The 15,180-nt window shown below is 44.0% G+C and overlaps 1 long non-coding RNA gene across 1 annotated transcript; it reads left to right on the top strand.

The window, feature by feature from the left end:
* Positions 1-1,416: 1,416 nt before the first annotated feature.
* Positions 1,417-12,301, top strand: LOC102005410. The gene is made up of 3 exons (XR_001234879.1): positions 1,417-1,857; positions 11,245-11,496; positions 12,050-12,301. It is a non-coding gene; the product is annotated as an uncharacterized LOC102005410 (long non-coding RNA).
* The last annotated feature ends 2,879 nt before the right edge of the window (positions 12,302-15,180 follow it).

The raw sequence follows: 15,180 nt of genomic DNA, 5'->3' as shown, positions 1-15,180 counted from the left end.
CAAAAGAGCTGCCGGGGGCTGGCGGCCGCAGCCCGCAGGGAGGCAGGGGGGCGCTCCTTGCAGGAGGCCCGGGACGGGTCTCCCAGCGCGGCTCCCTCCTCCAGGTTGGCCACCTTCGAAGCGGGGCGCCACCAGCCAGCCCTGGGCGCCTTTCCTCCGGACCGGCGCTGAGACCCCCGTGCGAGGGCGCGGGCTCCGCGGAACCCGGCCGGGGCCCGCCCTTGCGTTCCGGGCAGAGAGGGGGCGCACACGCGAGAGCGCGCGGACTGCCCTGCCCTGCGGAGGCTCCCCGTGGTCCTCGGCCGCTGGGCGGCTTGGCTGGCTCTCCGAAAGCTAAGCAGGCACAGACAGCGTATTACTTGATGTTCAGTAAGGTCATTCAGAGCGTGTCAGTCTAGCCAAATACGTCCTCGTAAGACAGTTAAAAAACGCCTATGCTAACATCCAAATCTTTAAACTCTAAGCCCAGAGTCATATAGAGCTGAAAGAATTACCCAAAACACCTGCTAACATCCCCTCATCTGCATATACGAAGAAAAATATCTTGCAAGACTGTTTAAAGTTGTAAAAGTTCCGAGGAGTGTACCCACTGCTGAACTCCGTGGAGATGCGCTTCAGCTCTCGAATATGCCGACCTCGCTCTGTGAGGTGAATTTTGCCTGATGTTCACTCTCGCAAATCTTAGCGTCAACAATCGTGTTGGCCAATTCAAATTATTGTTGAAAAAATTCTGAGATTTTTATGTGAAATACAGAAAACCAAAGTGTGTGAATCGCTTAAGAAGACATAGATACAATGATGACAACCTATTTGCAAGTTGTTTATTTAAATTCTTGTCGCATGTAAAATCAAGTTCCCTAAGAACTTTTCATCTAAGCGTTGTATAGAAAAAGCGTATTAGAAGTAGAGGCTGGGCATGGTGCTACACACCTGTAATCCTGTACTGGGGAGGCTGAGGCGGGAAGATTAGCTCAAGTTTGAGGCCAGCCTGGCTACATAGTGAGTTCAGGGCCTTCTGCACTAATAGCAAGGCCATGTTCCACAAAAATAGAAGTAGGGGGCTAAGGGTGTAGCTTCGTGGTAGAGTGTTTGCCTAGTATGCAAAATCCTGGATTTGAGCACCATCATAATTTTTTTAGAAAATAGAAATTTGAGTTCTCATTCAGTGCATACATTTTTAATTTCATAATCTCATGAAAAGAACTCCAAATCTACATTTTCAGAGAATTACAAATAGAAAGCCTTAAAATAAACGAAAATTAAAAGCTTTTACCTTAGCACATTTATATGAATATTATAATGAATTTTTTAATGTAACAAGTTGCTGGGCTGGGGATTTAGCTCAGCGGCACAGTGCCTGCCTGGCAAGCATGAGGTCATGAGTTCAGTTCCCCATACCAGGAAAAAAAAAAAAAAATGTAACAAGTTGTTGTAAGTAATGTTTTTGATGTTACTCAAAGAAAAATAAATGTCGCTATAATTGAATCTCTCAAATCTGCACAATGGAAAACTATTTTAATATTCTAGAAGAAAACTGTGAACAAGACAGTGCACCCGCAGCATGTACACATGCCAAGATTCTAATGAGATCATAAAACACATTATTCCCTCAATTATCATGAGGTCAAGGTTCCTGGGGGTTGTGGTTTCATAATAAAGGCATGCGTTTACAGTCTGTGGAGGAAGATGATGGAGCGAAATTCTTCCCAGCCACCCCACCTATTATAAATGGAAGGAATGGACTTTCATTTTAAGCAACAGTAAAAAAGGGTGTATTGCCCATAAAGAAAACAAGAGATCTAAGACGTCACCCAACTACAGAAAACGGAGCGAATGTTACCTACAGAAATCCAATAGGTTAGTAGAGAAAATGCCTTGAGCTGACAAACGGCGTTTGAGTTGAACGCAACTATCTTCTGAGCTTGGTTTCAGACACCCTGCAGCTTGAGCGTGTGCACCTGCAGAGCGGGCCAGAGCCAGCTGCAGATGATGTCAGCGCCCTCCAGTTGTAACTCTTCCCCTTGAGGCTGTGCTGAGGACTCTTAGTCACTCTCACACAAGACAACTCTTCAAAAGGGCAAAGCAGGGGGTGGGGATGTAGCTCAGTGGCACGGTGCCTGCCAGGCAAGTGCAAAGTGCTCAGTTCGATGCCTGGTATCAGAGAAAGCAGAGCAGCTCCCTTGATCACCCCTTCCCCCTTAAAATGCCCCAGATTAAAACCCTCCTGCTCTTCAGCCTGCTCCCACCTCACAGGGCTTCCAGCCTCCTCACTCTCCAGCTCAGTGTCTTCAGGTTGCCCAGCTCCTCATAAAGTGTATCCCACAAGGCAATGCAGGCATGGCAACCGGGTTGTGACCAGTCATGAGACCAGAAAGAAAATCCAAAAAGATTCAGATGGGGGCAGAAGCAATGGAGCTGCAAGGGGAAAAAAGGAAGATACTCTCTCACTGGAAGAGGACAAGGAAAAGTGAGCTCAGGATAGTCGAAGACCTGACAGCTGTGTGGTTTACATATTCTACTGTTTTAAAATGGTCGTCATTTCTCAGTAGACTATATCATTAGAGCATTCTTGTTCAGTAGTGATAATAAGTTACCTAAGCAAGTAAAAAAAATATAGAATATATACTTTCAATTCTTTCCAGAAATTAATTTCAGATTAAGCATGAGAAGCAATAGAAATATATACTGCTAACTAATTTGGAGTTCACTGTAACTTGAATGGTTTGTATTTTGACAGTTTGTTCTTTGTCTGATACCAAAACTAATGTAAAGCAGCTTTAAGTAAAATGTATAAACAGAGCTGGAACTCAGCAGTGGAACACTTGCCTGGTGTGTACAGGGTTTGGGTTTGACCCCACCACAGCAAAAAAATAATAAACTATGTATGTAAAAAGATTATTACAGTAGAATCAGAATACCAAAAGTATGTAGACAGTGTGGCTCATAAGCTAGCACCTTGGCCTCACCCAGCATCCCATGAATGCCTGTTTAAGAATTCAAATCCTTGCCAGTGCTTGGGAGGCAGATGGATCTCACTGATTCCACTAGCCTGGGCTACATAGTGAGGTTCTGTCCCAAAAAGCAAAAACTGAATCAAAGAAGAACCAAGAGAAGCCTGGAAGATCAGCCAGTTAGAATTGTCAAACTCCGCACTGCCCCAGGAATTCAGCTGAGGCACCTGGAGGTGGGGCATAGGGTGATGGATGAGTGCTGGGAGTTTCTTAACGATCTTTTATTTGTTAAAGATTATGTAGCACAAAGGCCAGGCATGGTGGCATACACCTGTAATCCCAGCTCTCGGGAGGCTGAGGCAGGAGGATTGTCATGAGGTCAAAGCCAGGCTGGGGGAGGAGGGCCCCTGGCACCCAGGAAGCCATGCGGCAGGGAGCACCGGCCTTCAGGCTGGCCCTCAGCCTCTCAGGTACCACGGCAGCACATGCTGGTGCACGCCAGCCCTCTGGCCAACCACCACCATACAATTCAAAACTATCATGGCACAGAGAAGCAATGACACAATTGGCCCACCACGCACTGGCTGCGGAGGCCTGCCCATGGACATGCATGAATCATTCCAACATGGGGAAACCCCTGGGAATACGTGCCACACAAAGGGTCACTCTTGCCCCTGCCATTGAGAACCAGCAAGGTCCAGAGTCAGCAGAGGAGCAGCTGCTGAACAAGGACTCAGAGAACATGAGAATGCAGACTAAGCCCGAGGAGTCAGAGGTCCTGTGGACCAGGGTCATGAGAGCCGTTGGGAAGCTGTAAACCAGGAGGACCTTGTGCAATACCTGGGGAGATCCCCTGGAAGCCATGCTTCCCCTGACAGTACAGGCTGCGGTGGAGGAGCGCGTGGAGGACGGGGGAGGTCTGCAATGAGATTCCTGCTGACGGTTGGGGAGAAGACACTAACTGGTTGTGGGGTCCCAATGCACAGGGAGGCTGGAGAGAAAAAGCTGCAAAAAATGGCTTTCGCCCCAGATAGCTCACTTGAGATGTTAGTAAGAATTGCCTCCTCAGTATTCTATAGCTGTAACGAGGAGGAGGCGGCCAAGGAGAGAAAACAAAGAGACTGAGAAAAAGCAGCTGCTTTTGCTGCAGCACTAAGAGAAACAGACCCTAAGTCTGATTCCCTGGGCTCCAAGAAGAACTTGACAACTGCATTCATCTGCTACCACTGTTAAAAGCCAGGCCACCTCAAGAGGAACTGCCCTAAGCTGCCCGCTGGGCCATGCCCTGAATGCAAATGAGACTACTGGAGATATCTGCCCTCTGAAGTGGAGGCCCCAGAGCTCAGACCCATCCTACCAGTTAGTCCAACAGGAATGAGGGGGCCCGGGGCATACTCTGCCTCCTCCCTCTGGCCAGACTGTCATCTCCATGGAGGAACCCCGGGTAATCGTGACTATGGAGGAACAAGAAAACAGCCTGCTGCTAAACACAGGTGCAAGTTTCTCAGTCCTTCTTTTCAATCCTGGCCTTCTTTCCAGCTATCACACCTCAGTGAAAGGAGTCACTGGTGAGGAGGTAATATGCTATTTTTGACAACCCTTAGGCTGTAACTACTTGTTAGATCCTTCTTCTGTATCTATGTCTTCCTGAGAAACCACTTTGAAGATATCACCATGTATTACAGCAGCCATTGATATTTTCCTACTAATCTATTCATAACTCTGCAATGTTTGTATTGTTCCTATCCTATTTCATAAATGGATATATATTTATTATTATGTGTTTCCTACAACAACCATTGAGAATAGTTAATGATCAATTGGTTACTCATGTATGGCTCTTTTTATTTTCTTTAGAAGCCACTTTGAAGATACCAAAGTATAGTACAACAACTATTGATAATCTCCTAGCTCTTTTGTCTGTAACTCACTATTATTTGTCTATTTGTTTTCCTGAGAAACTATCTTGTAGATAACAATATGTAAAACAATAACCATTGATAATTTCCTACCACTTTGTCTGTAATTTGGTAATCCCCCCCCATTATTATGTTATCCTTCTTTTACTCTTTAAAATAAAAATTGAAAAAAAAAACAAAGCCAGGCTGGACTACATAGTGAGTTCCAGGCCAGCCTGAATTACAGAGCAAGACCCTGTCTCCAAAAAAACAAAACAAACAGACAAACAAAAAGATGATGGAGCAAAATAGGAGCAAAAAATAAGAAAACAAGTAACTAAGTTTTGTAATGAACAACTGATTTACTAAAGTGATGGAACTGTTTGGTGGTAGGAATAAAAGCCAGAATTCATAATTTGCTCTAATACAAAGAACTTTCTCTAAATTTCCTCTTAAATTATCTTAAATTACATTATTTAGCTTATAGGTCTTACATTTTTGAGATAATAAAGAGTCAAATAAAATGCATAGTGTCTATAACTATTTCTTCAAAACATTTAGAAAAAATACTGGAATACCTTAAGCTTGGAATGAACCAATAGAAGATATTGTATTGCCCCCGTTGTGCTCCTCACTGGCGTCTATTAACATCTGAAGTACATGGAGGAGGCCCTGTGTTTGGTTCCCACTACTCTACAAAAATTGATTGTGGTTCACTGTAGTGTAGTAGCATTCTACAAACCATGGTATAGAAAATACTGGTTTAGTGAACATTAATTCTTTGGTGAGTGGGAGCTAGGGACAGAACCTAGGTGTCACACACCTGGACAGGTGTCTGGTCACTGAGCTACAGCCCCAGCCCAGGGAGCACCACCTCTAGCAAGTTAATTCCATAGTCATCTCACCTTCTCTAATGCAGCCAACAAACAATGATGCCGATTTAGAAGGTAAGAGAAAGACTCTGGGACTGGGCTTGTAGCTCACCGGTAGTGTGTGCCTGGCTTATATGAGGCTCTGGGTTCAATCCCCAGTGCCACACATGATATAAAAATGAAAAGGAGGATAAAAAAGGAAGACTCAGGAGCAGTAGTAGTCAATTTATTGTCCAGTACGCTAGTTTTTCAAATAGCCTAACAATTCTATGCATTTTTAAAATTTTACAGAATGTATCCATCTACATTTATTTTGAAGTGAACTTTTCTCACCAAAAAATATATAAAATAATCCAGGCATAGTGGTCCACGCCTGTAATCCCACAGTTCTTCAGGAGGGTGGGTGGTGAAGCAGGAAGAGCTCCAGCTCAAGCTCAGCATGGGCAACTTAGTGAATTAGTAAGACCCGTCTCAAAATAAAACAATAACAAGGCTGGGGATGTAGCTCAGTGCAAAGACCCTAGGTTCAATCCCCAGGTATGTATAGATATAGATATATAAACCCTCCCTATCCCACTCCTCATCCTCCATCACCACCTCAGCTGTGACCACCCCACCAATGCTGTGCTGGGAAACTGCCATGCCATGCCATTAGTGAGCTACACATCGGAATCTCAAGTTTCAAATGTTCACTCCCAAATGCACATTTAATACAAGTCTCTACTGTACTCTATATATTTCTATGAGAAAAAGAGCAACAGTGGTTAAGGTTTTTTTATTGTTTGTCTGTTTGGGTTTTTTGTTTTTTTGGTTTTTTGGTTTTTGTTTTTTGAGACAGGCTCCAGCCATGAAGTTCAGGCTGGCCTTGAGCTCACTATGTAGTCCAGAGTTGCCTCAAACTTGCAGTGATCCTCCTGCCTCAGCCTCTCGAGTGCTGGGATTATAGGTGTATGCCACCATGCCTGGATGAGTGGCTAAATTTTATTACAAGTCAACCACAGCAAGTTTTATCAGTTTTCACCTCAGTCAGCTATGATGTATGTACTGTTCTACTATTAGTCTCACTTTAAAGATAAGAAAAACTAACGCAAAAGACACTCAACAAATAATTGAAGAATGAATAAAAAATGAGTAATTATGTTTGGGAGATTAATTTAGGTAAATCATCTGGATGCCTAAGTCAGTCTGTTTGTACTCTGGAGTAGTGGGGAAAATTCCTGGATGTATAAGCAGGAGCCCTGGTTTCAGGAATCACTCTGGCACTAGCAATATACCTTATTCTGAATTTGGTATCCTCTGCTACTAAATAGAGATTATACTAATTTCTAACTCACAGGAATTACAGTAGAATTCAGTAAGAGTGTAATGCTCTAGGGTTAGAGTATACAAACACATGTTAGTATTGGTAAAGCATAGAGTTAGCGTACAAATCCATTTCCAAAATCTAATTTTTACTGGCCTTCAGTGATTACATCTACTTGGATCTTGGTGTTATTTAAGTTAGCCATAGGTAACCGTGTAAGTGAAATGTACACTCACAGAGTGGTTCTCCTTATCAGCTGGAGATGACTCCGCAGGGTACACGTCAACGTCACCTTCCATTTCTGATGGTCCCTGACCCTTTCGCTAGGCGGTGATCAGGCCCCCAAGCCCCACTCAGCTTTCTCCGTGGATTGCTCTGCCTTACTTTCTATCATTCCGTCTGTTCCAGAAGGCCGGGACACCAGTGTTGTTCCCTGTGGTTTCCGTGGTGACCCTTGATGTACCTTTGGAACCCTGCAATTTCTGGTGCCATACTCCTGGGCAACTTAGCAACTTAGTGAGAGACCCTGTCTCAAAATAAAAAATAAAAGCAGGGCCTGGGATGTAGCTCAGTGTGAAGGCCTGCGTTCAATCTCTGGTATGACACACAAAAATCATCTTTATTTTCCCCACCAAGATAATCACTCTACATGGCTTGCCTGTTGGGTCTTGAAATGTATTCTGAATCTTTTTACTTTTGTCCCCAGGGCGAACATCATTCCTTCCCCTATTTCTGTGTAACCAAGAGTTGCAAAACTATCACTTGTGTTTTGATCTGTAGGTAGGACTTTGGCCTACTACTTCGGTCCATTACCTATGGTTGGTCTTTGGGGTGAAGGCATTGTGGGGTCCACCTGCCCCTTCTGCCTTGCCTCAAACTTCCCCGAACCTGAGTGACAGGGCCATGTGAACCCCCGCTGGGACGCTCGGTCAGAACACATCTTCCTACGAAGGAGCAAGGAAAGTGGAGCTGCAAACAGAGAAAGAGCCCTGTTCTGAAAGGGCTTGTCAACACTCAGAAGAATGTGGGCCATTGTCCTTCAAGCAGTGGGAGTCACAGGACGTTTCTAAGAAGGGGAAGTCATATAACTAGAGAGATAGTCTCTGGTGAAGCGCATAGAAAATGTTGAGAGGACTTTAAGTAAAAAGTCAGAATCTTGGGGAAGGGCATGTACCCTAGGAATCCCTAAGGAAGGATGTGTTGTAGGACCCAAGCGTACAGCTGTGGGGTAGTGAGGTTGTGTTGAGCACGCCTTCATCTGTGGTGGAGTGAGGGCAAATGTTACCGCGGATTGAAGCCAGGGCCTCCACACTGAGCTGCCTCTCTCACTCTTTGTATTCTTTTTATTTTAAGACAAGATCTCACTAAGTCCCTAAATTACGCAGGCTGGGATCCAACTTTCAATCCTCCTGCCTCAGCCTCTCAGAGTGCTGGGGTTACAGGTATGCACCATGACACCTGGCTTGTGTACCTTTTTCTGTTCATTTTTGTCAGTGATGTAAAAACTCTGGCGAGAAGAAACTATTGTGAGCCCTGTTATAGCTTGTATCTAGAGATCCCCCAAAGTTTCATGTGCTGGTAGGTGGATTTTTGAAGCTGGCTGGATCTAGGGTGTGTCATACTGGGATTAGGGGTGTGTGGTACTAAATTAGTCCGCTGATTAGAATCAGCAGACTTCTGGGTGGCACCATGCGAAAGGCTGGTAGCCTGAATGGGATGAAAGGGAAAGGCAGGTTGGCTGCTTGCTGCATTCTGCCCGCCCTGCCATGGACTGTTTCTCCTGTAATGCCCTCTGCCGTGCCACCCTGCCTTGGAGCCAGCTGACTATGGACTAAAACATCTACAAACTGTGAGCCGAAATAAGCCTCTCCTCCTTTCCCCTCGAGTGTCTGGTATTTTGTCTCAGCAATAAGAAAAGCAACTAAGACAAGGAAAAACTTCAGAAAAGGCCCTTACCTCTCATTACTAAGCGTAAACTGTCAGCTGCGGATGGATGTGTACACGAAGTTAGTTGTTGAGAGCAAATTAAAAGCCTATATTTCAGCTTTTAAGTCACGGGTGCTTTTCTTAAGTGAAAAGTTGCGTGTCATATAATCAGAGTTTACACTGAGTGGAGACTAAGAGAATATTTAAGATCTTTGAGATAATATAATAGTGAAGAGGGGACGGGGGTTTAGCTCAGCTTCACAGCACCTGCCTGGCAAGTGCAAGGTCCTGAATTCGATTCCCAGTACCGGAAAAAAAAAACAAAAACAAAACAAAAACAAAAAATATAATAGTGAAAAGGGATCACAGGATTTTGTGGGCAGTATTACTGGTTTAAAATTACCATAGAGAAAATTCTAAAAATAGAAAGCAATTCGGAAGCATAATAGAAGATTGCTCAATAAATATCATTAGGATAATTGCTTAGAAACATGAGGGAAATAATTAAATGCCTTGTCCGTGCTAGAATGAATTGCACATGAATCAAAGAGTTAAATATTTTGAAAACTAAATGGTAGAAAATAATATTAATTATTTACCAGTCATTTCAATAAGAAGAATCTTAAAAGAAGAAAACATAAAGGAAAGAACAGGTTTGACTGTGTAAAAACTCAACTAAAACAAAAGGGTAAAGAGCAAATCAGAAGATATTTTCAAGAAATAAGACAATGAGGCTTCTTATTTAAAATGTGCATAAATCTATAAGAAATCACACCTGTTAAATAAAGGATTTACAAAAGAAAACATGGTAGGATAACCTTAGAAATAAAAGAAGTGGAAATTGAAGCAATGGGCTGTATCTGCTTTCTTTTTTGGTTTTTTGGTTTTTTTCTCCATTACCGGGAACCAAACTCACGACCTTGCGCTTGCAGGCAGGCGCTTTTGCCGCTGAGCCAAATCCCCAGCCCCTGTATCTGTTTTCGATACAATAAATTAGGAAATAACGAAAGGTTTACATGTATGATGTTAGACGTCATCTAATAAATTAATTATTATGCAAAAGCCAAAGTGATGGCTAGGAGAATCATGTAAACTTACATAATTACATCTATAAATATGTAAATGCATATACACAGAAGATAGGGACTGGACTCTAAAGAAGACCGCCTCCCCCAAAGTGGATACCCTTAACCATGATACTCTAATACCTTCTCTCTTTACTTTTGTTTTTGCTTTTGCTTTTGCTTTTGCGGTGCTGGGGACTGATGAGCCCAAGGCCTCGTGCACTCTGAAGCTCTCTTCCACTGAGCTGCACCCCCACACCTGCTCTGATGCCCCCTGCACCAAATTCTATGTTGTCTTTTAAAAACGCATTATACATTTTCTATACATACTTAAAATATTATTGTTTAAGAAAGAAAAACATCTTGAAAGAGAATACACTGAAATGATGGGTTGGAATGGTTGGACTATTGATTATTTGACTTTTATGTACTATTCTAATATTTATTGTTTTACGTGTTTTTTGAAATGCATAAAGTACAATACCTTTGTTTTAGAAAAACTTGGTACATTATCTCATTTATCTCTGGTTCTATTCTAAAATTTAATAAACATATCACTAAATACCTTTATACCCATTTTATATGTAAATAATTGTGGATTTAAATACAAGAAAAATAAAATGTGTCTCACTTAAAAATAATTTATCTTGATCAAGGCATGAAAAGAGGGGTTTTTTGGAGGAAGATAGTTATGGAACATTTTACTTTTTACATTTATTTTAGAGTTCACAATGTTATTTAAAAATAAAAATTAAAGGATTTAAATGGGTATACGAAAATTATAATATGTAGCCCAGAATAAAGGTTCCTGTTCTGCAATATTATATCAGTATCATATTCTGAGTAAAATTCCAACAATAGAGTGGGTACAGTGACCCACACCTGTAATCCCAGCACTCTAGGAGACCGAGGCAGAAAAAGCGCAAGTTGGATTCTAGTTTGGGTAACTTAGTGACTTAGTAAGACACTGTCTCAAAAAAAAAAAAGGAGTGGGGATGTAGCTCAGTGGAAAGCCCCGGGCTCAGTACTTAGGCAAAACAAAATTTTTTTCAACAATAGTATATTGTACACCATGCTATAAGTCAGAGACGCAAGTGAGAAACACCACGCTATTTCCAGGCCGGCCCCTTCCCTTCCAAACCTGACGCTCACTTTGTTCTTCGGTCAAGCTCATTGTTCTATCCAATTTCCCTTAAACTGAACCCTCCTTTTTTCCATCCCCCTCCACAGACTTCTCGCTTGCTTTTGCAAATGGACCTTGAGGAGACTTTCCCTACGAGCTCGTCAGCTATGCCCAAGCATGTATAAATCACGGCGGTGAACACGGCTTATTCACCTACTGGAACTCTTGCTAATCAGCAATTCAGGAAAGAAGCAAGAAACATGAAGATAAGAGTTGAGAGGAAAATAGGGAGCCAAGGTTAACTCCGGATTTATGACTCTTTCATGGGCTGGATTTTGATTCCATTTTCTAAAAGACAGGTACAGGGTGTTCTGAGGAGAAAGAGGCTAAAGAGGTCTGTTTATGTTGTGTGCAGTTGGAAATACTTCCTGGACAGTGAGATGGAAATGTACATTCACTTGCATGTATAGATCTGCTGCTCACGAGAAGCAAATAGGTTTGACTAATAGGCTTGAGATTCTCCAAAGAATACGCACAGTCTACACTGCAGAAAACAGTGAGGTGATAAACAACATGGCTTCTGGAGACAGAGTCCAAGTACTGGCCCCACCACTTACGAGCGGTGGGAACTTGGGCAAATTCTAACTTCTCTGTGCCTCAGTTTTCTAGTCTATAAAGTGGGAATAGTAAGAAGATGCTTCTGGATGTGTCTGTGGGGGTGTTTCCAGAGGCAGGTGGCAGGTGGCAGGTGGTACAGCAAACCGATGGGAAGCCCTGCCATGAATGTGGGTGGCACCATCTAGTAGGCTGCTGACCCAGACGGGTTCTCTCTCTGTCTCTGTCTGTCTCTGTCTGTCTCTCTCCCTCTCCCTCTCCCTCTCCCCCCACCTCTCTCTCTCCCCCCTCCTCTAGGGTGAGTAAGCAGGAACCTTCACCACATGCTCCCAGCTGTCAAGCAATGGAACCAGCTGACAATGCACTGAAACCTCTGAAACTGAGCCAGAAATAAACCTTCCCTCCCTTTAGGTTGATTTGCTCAGGCATTTTGTCGCAGTGGTGAAAGTGAACACAAAAATGCAAGCATTTGTAAAGGGCTACGGGGCACACAGTGAACATTATACACACAAGCTTTCCCCAAGGAAGAGTACATGGAAGAAGAAATGAACAAAAGCAGAACTAGCCATATCAATGTGAGTGACATTTAAGATGTGGGTAAAGAAAGTACTTTGTGTGTCGGGGGGCGGGGGGGAGTACTAGGGATTATTTAACCCAGGGACTTTGCACTGAATTACATCCCCAGATGTTTTTAGTTTTATTTTTTTATTTTGAGACAGGGTCTCACTAAGGCTGGGCTTGAACTTGCCATCCTCCTGACTCAGCCTGCCCAAGGGCAAGAATTACAGGCATGAGCCACTGGCCCAGGCTAAGAGGAGGTACTCTTGAAGAAAATAACAAGATGCTCCAGACAGGCTTTCTTTTCTCAAAAGGCCCTAAAGCAGGTGCTGAGACAGAGAGGTGATAGGATAGTCAGCGCTCAGCTGCTGGTCCAAGACTCTCCGCAACTACGACGAGCAGGTTCTCAGAGAATTTTAGAAATAGAACGTATTTAGTTCTATAGGAATACAAAGGAAGTATGTATTTAGCTACATTAAATAGGAGGTGTTCTTGACATACTCATAAAGAAGCACATATTCTAATTGTGATTGTATGCTGCATTGGGAAAAATCTCCGTCTCTCACGAGGAGTTAAGTAACCACTCCAACCGTAAAGTAAACTATCTACCTCAAAGATGCTAGGCTGAATAATGAATACTCATAAAATGTTCTAAGCGCAAAATCGCTCAGGAGCCCAGAGCATTACTGCCTCATTAATAATTTCCTGGACTTCGCATGATTAGACATCACAGATGCAAAATTAATACACCGGGTGTGAAATCAAACTTTTGCTCTCAGCCCCGTGCCCGGCAGTGCACACAGTGTGGTAATGCCTTCCAAACTCAGGACACAAAGATACTTTTAAAGAATCTGAGTATGGTACATCTCTGCTCACACTTCCCTGCCCTAGGACTGAGAAAGACACTCTCACTAAACTCACAGGTTTCAACAGCCCCTCAACATTTACACATCTCTGCTCACACTTCCCACCGAGGTGGGTAGGGGATTCTCACACCAGACAACGCTCCAATTCTCTGCCAACATCAACTCGGTGTCCTGCAGCTCAATTCCATTCTGCCACAATTTTCCTGGCATTGTCGCTGGGTCCCACACACCAAGTTCTCAACCCCACAAGACTACCCCACTTCAGACACCAGGCGGAAGTCCCAGGTTGCCACTTGTACTTCTGGCCAAACAGCTATGAGACAAAGATTTTGACGACCTCTTTCTGCTGCCCAATAATTCGCCAGAACAGCTCAGGGGACGCAGGAGAACGTTTTCCTTGCACTACTGGCTAATTGTGAAGGACACGTATCAGAGAAAGCAGAGTGGAAGAGAGGCCCAGGGAAGGTACGGAGGGAAAGTGCAGTTTCCCTGCCCTCTCTGGGTGCGTCACCCTCCCGGCAACTCCCTGTGTTTACCAGCGGGAAGGTTTCTCAACACCACTGCACAGAGGTTTTATGGAGGCTTTATGGAGGGCCTGGTTGAGAATTAGTGGAAGTAGGTCCCTGAACTCAATCTCTAATCCCTCCCTTTTCCCAGGAAGTACAGAGGTGGGGCTGAAAGTTCTACACGGTTGGTTCCTGTAGCAACCAACCACGGTCCTGAGCCTGCCTACAGCCCCACAGGGTCACCTTAGCAGCACACACTTGGACATGGTTTGAGAGGGTTTGTGAATAAGAAAAGATGTTCCTGTCACCCCATTACTCCGGAAATTCCAAGAGTTTAGAAGTGCTTTGTCAGGAACCCGGAGCAAAGGTCAAATACATATTTCTTATCTTCACAGATAGAAAGAAAAGCCTCAGGATTATTTGCAAAAAGGAAGTTGTCTCCATCTTCCCATTTTCTAATGCTTTGAGAATGTTTGCCCAAAATCATGTGTTAAGAAGGGGCTTTTTATGGCAAATTGTGTAAACTATAAACTGTTAGCATTTATTAATATAGGGCCTACGAGCTTATTAAATTTTAGGTTATTTCTGTGTCGGTTTGGAGTTTTTGCCAGGGGGAACAATATAATACAGGACAACATAATGGGGGACAATATTTTACAAGATTATTTATCATAGTCACCCAAAGAATCATGCACAGAAAGAGAGTGCAAGAAATCTATCCACACACTAAAGACAAAAGAATCCAGCTGAGGGCTGGAAATGTCCCTCATGAGTCCAGCTGAAGACCGAGAGCTCATAACAGTGCCTTCCATGAGTCCAACTGGTGGTGTGGAGCCCATGACAATGTCTCATGCAGGCCTGTTTCATGAGTCTCCACTGCGAAGGCCCATAGGTCAGTGGTGGAAGCTAGGAAGTCTGTGCCAGCGGGATGAAGGATCTGTGCTAGCTGGCTGGGGGATCTGCACTGGAGCCAGGAAGTGATGCTCAAAATAAGAACTAGAGCTCCCCCGAAAAGTACCACAGCCATCCTCAGCAACAGTGAGGTCCAGAGCTCCTCCAACAATGAGGGCAGCTGAGTTCCCGTCAGGAAAGCCAGTGCTACAGGCTTCTCCACGAGACCAAGCAGTGTATCACCTTCCCCTCTGGAGCCAGGCAGTGATGCTCAGAGTGAGGACAGAGCTCCCCCAAAGTGAATCAAAGCCATTCTCAGTGATGGTGCCGTGCTGAGCTCCTCCTCTGATGAGAACAGCCGAGTTCATCAGGAAAGCCAGCATGACAAGCTCCTCCGGGAAAACCAACAGTTCTCAACAGCTTCCAACAGGCTCCCCATAGCTCCGACCAGCTCCCACCAGCCTCAGTAATGTCTTCCCCTCCAGTTCTGCTTCTGTGCTGCTGACAACAATCCCCAGGTGGGCCTTCCACACCCAGCACCACGCTGGTTCAGTTCAGTTGGGTGTTACACATTAACCACCATTTGTCAGTCCACCACAATATCTGA

This window comes from Chinchilla lanigera, unplaced genomic scaffold, assembly GCF_000276665.1.
Source record: "Chinchilla lanigera isolate Chin_1 unplaced genomic scaffold, ChiLan1.0 scaffold00034, whole genome shotgun sequence".
NCBI classification, from domain to species: domain Eukaryota; kingdom Metazoa; phylum Chordata; class Mammalia; order Rodentia; family Chinchillidae; genus Chinchilla; species Chinchilla lanigera.
Note: the sequence above shows the minus strand (reverse complement) of the source record. Positions and strands in the feature narration are given on the sequence as shown.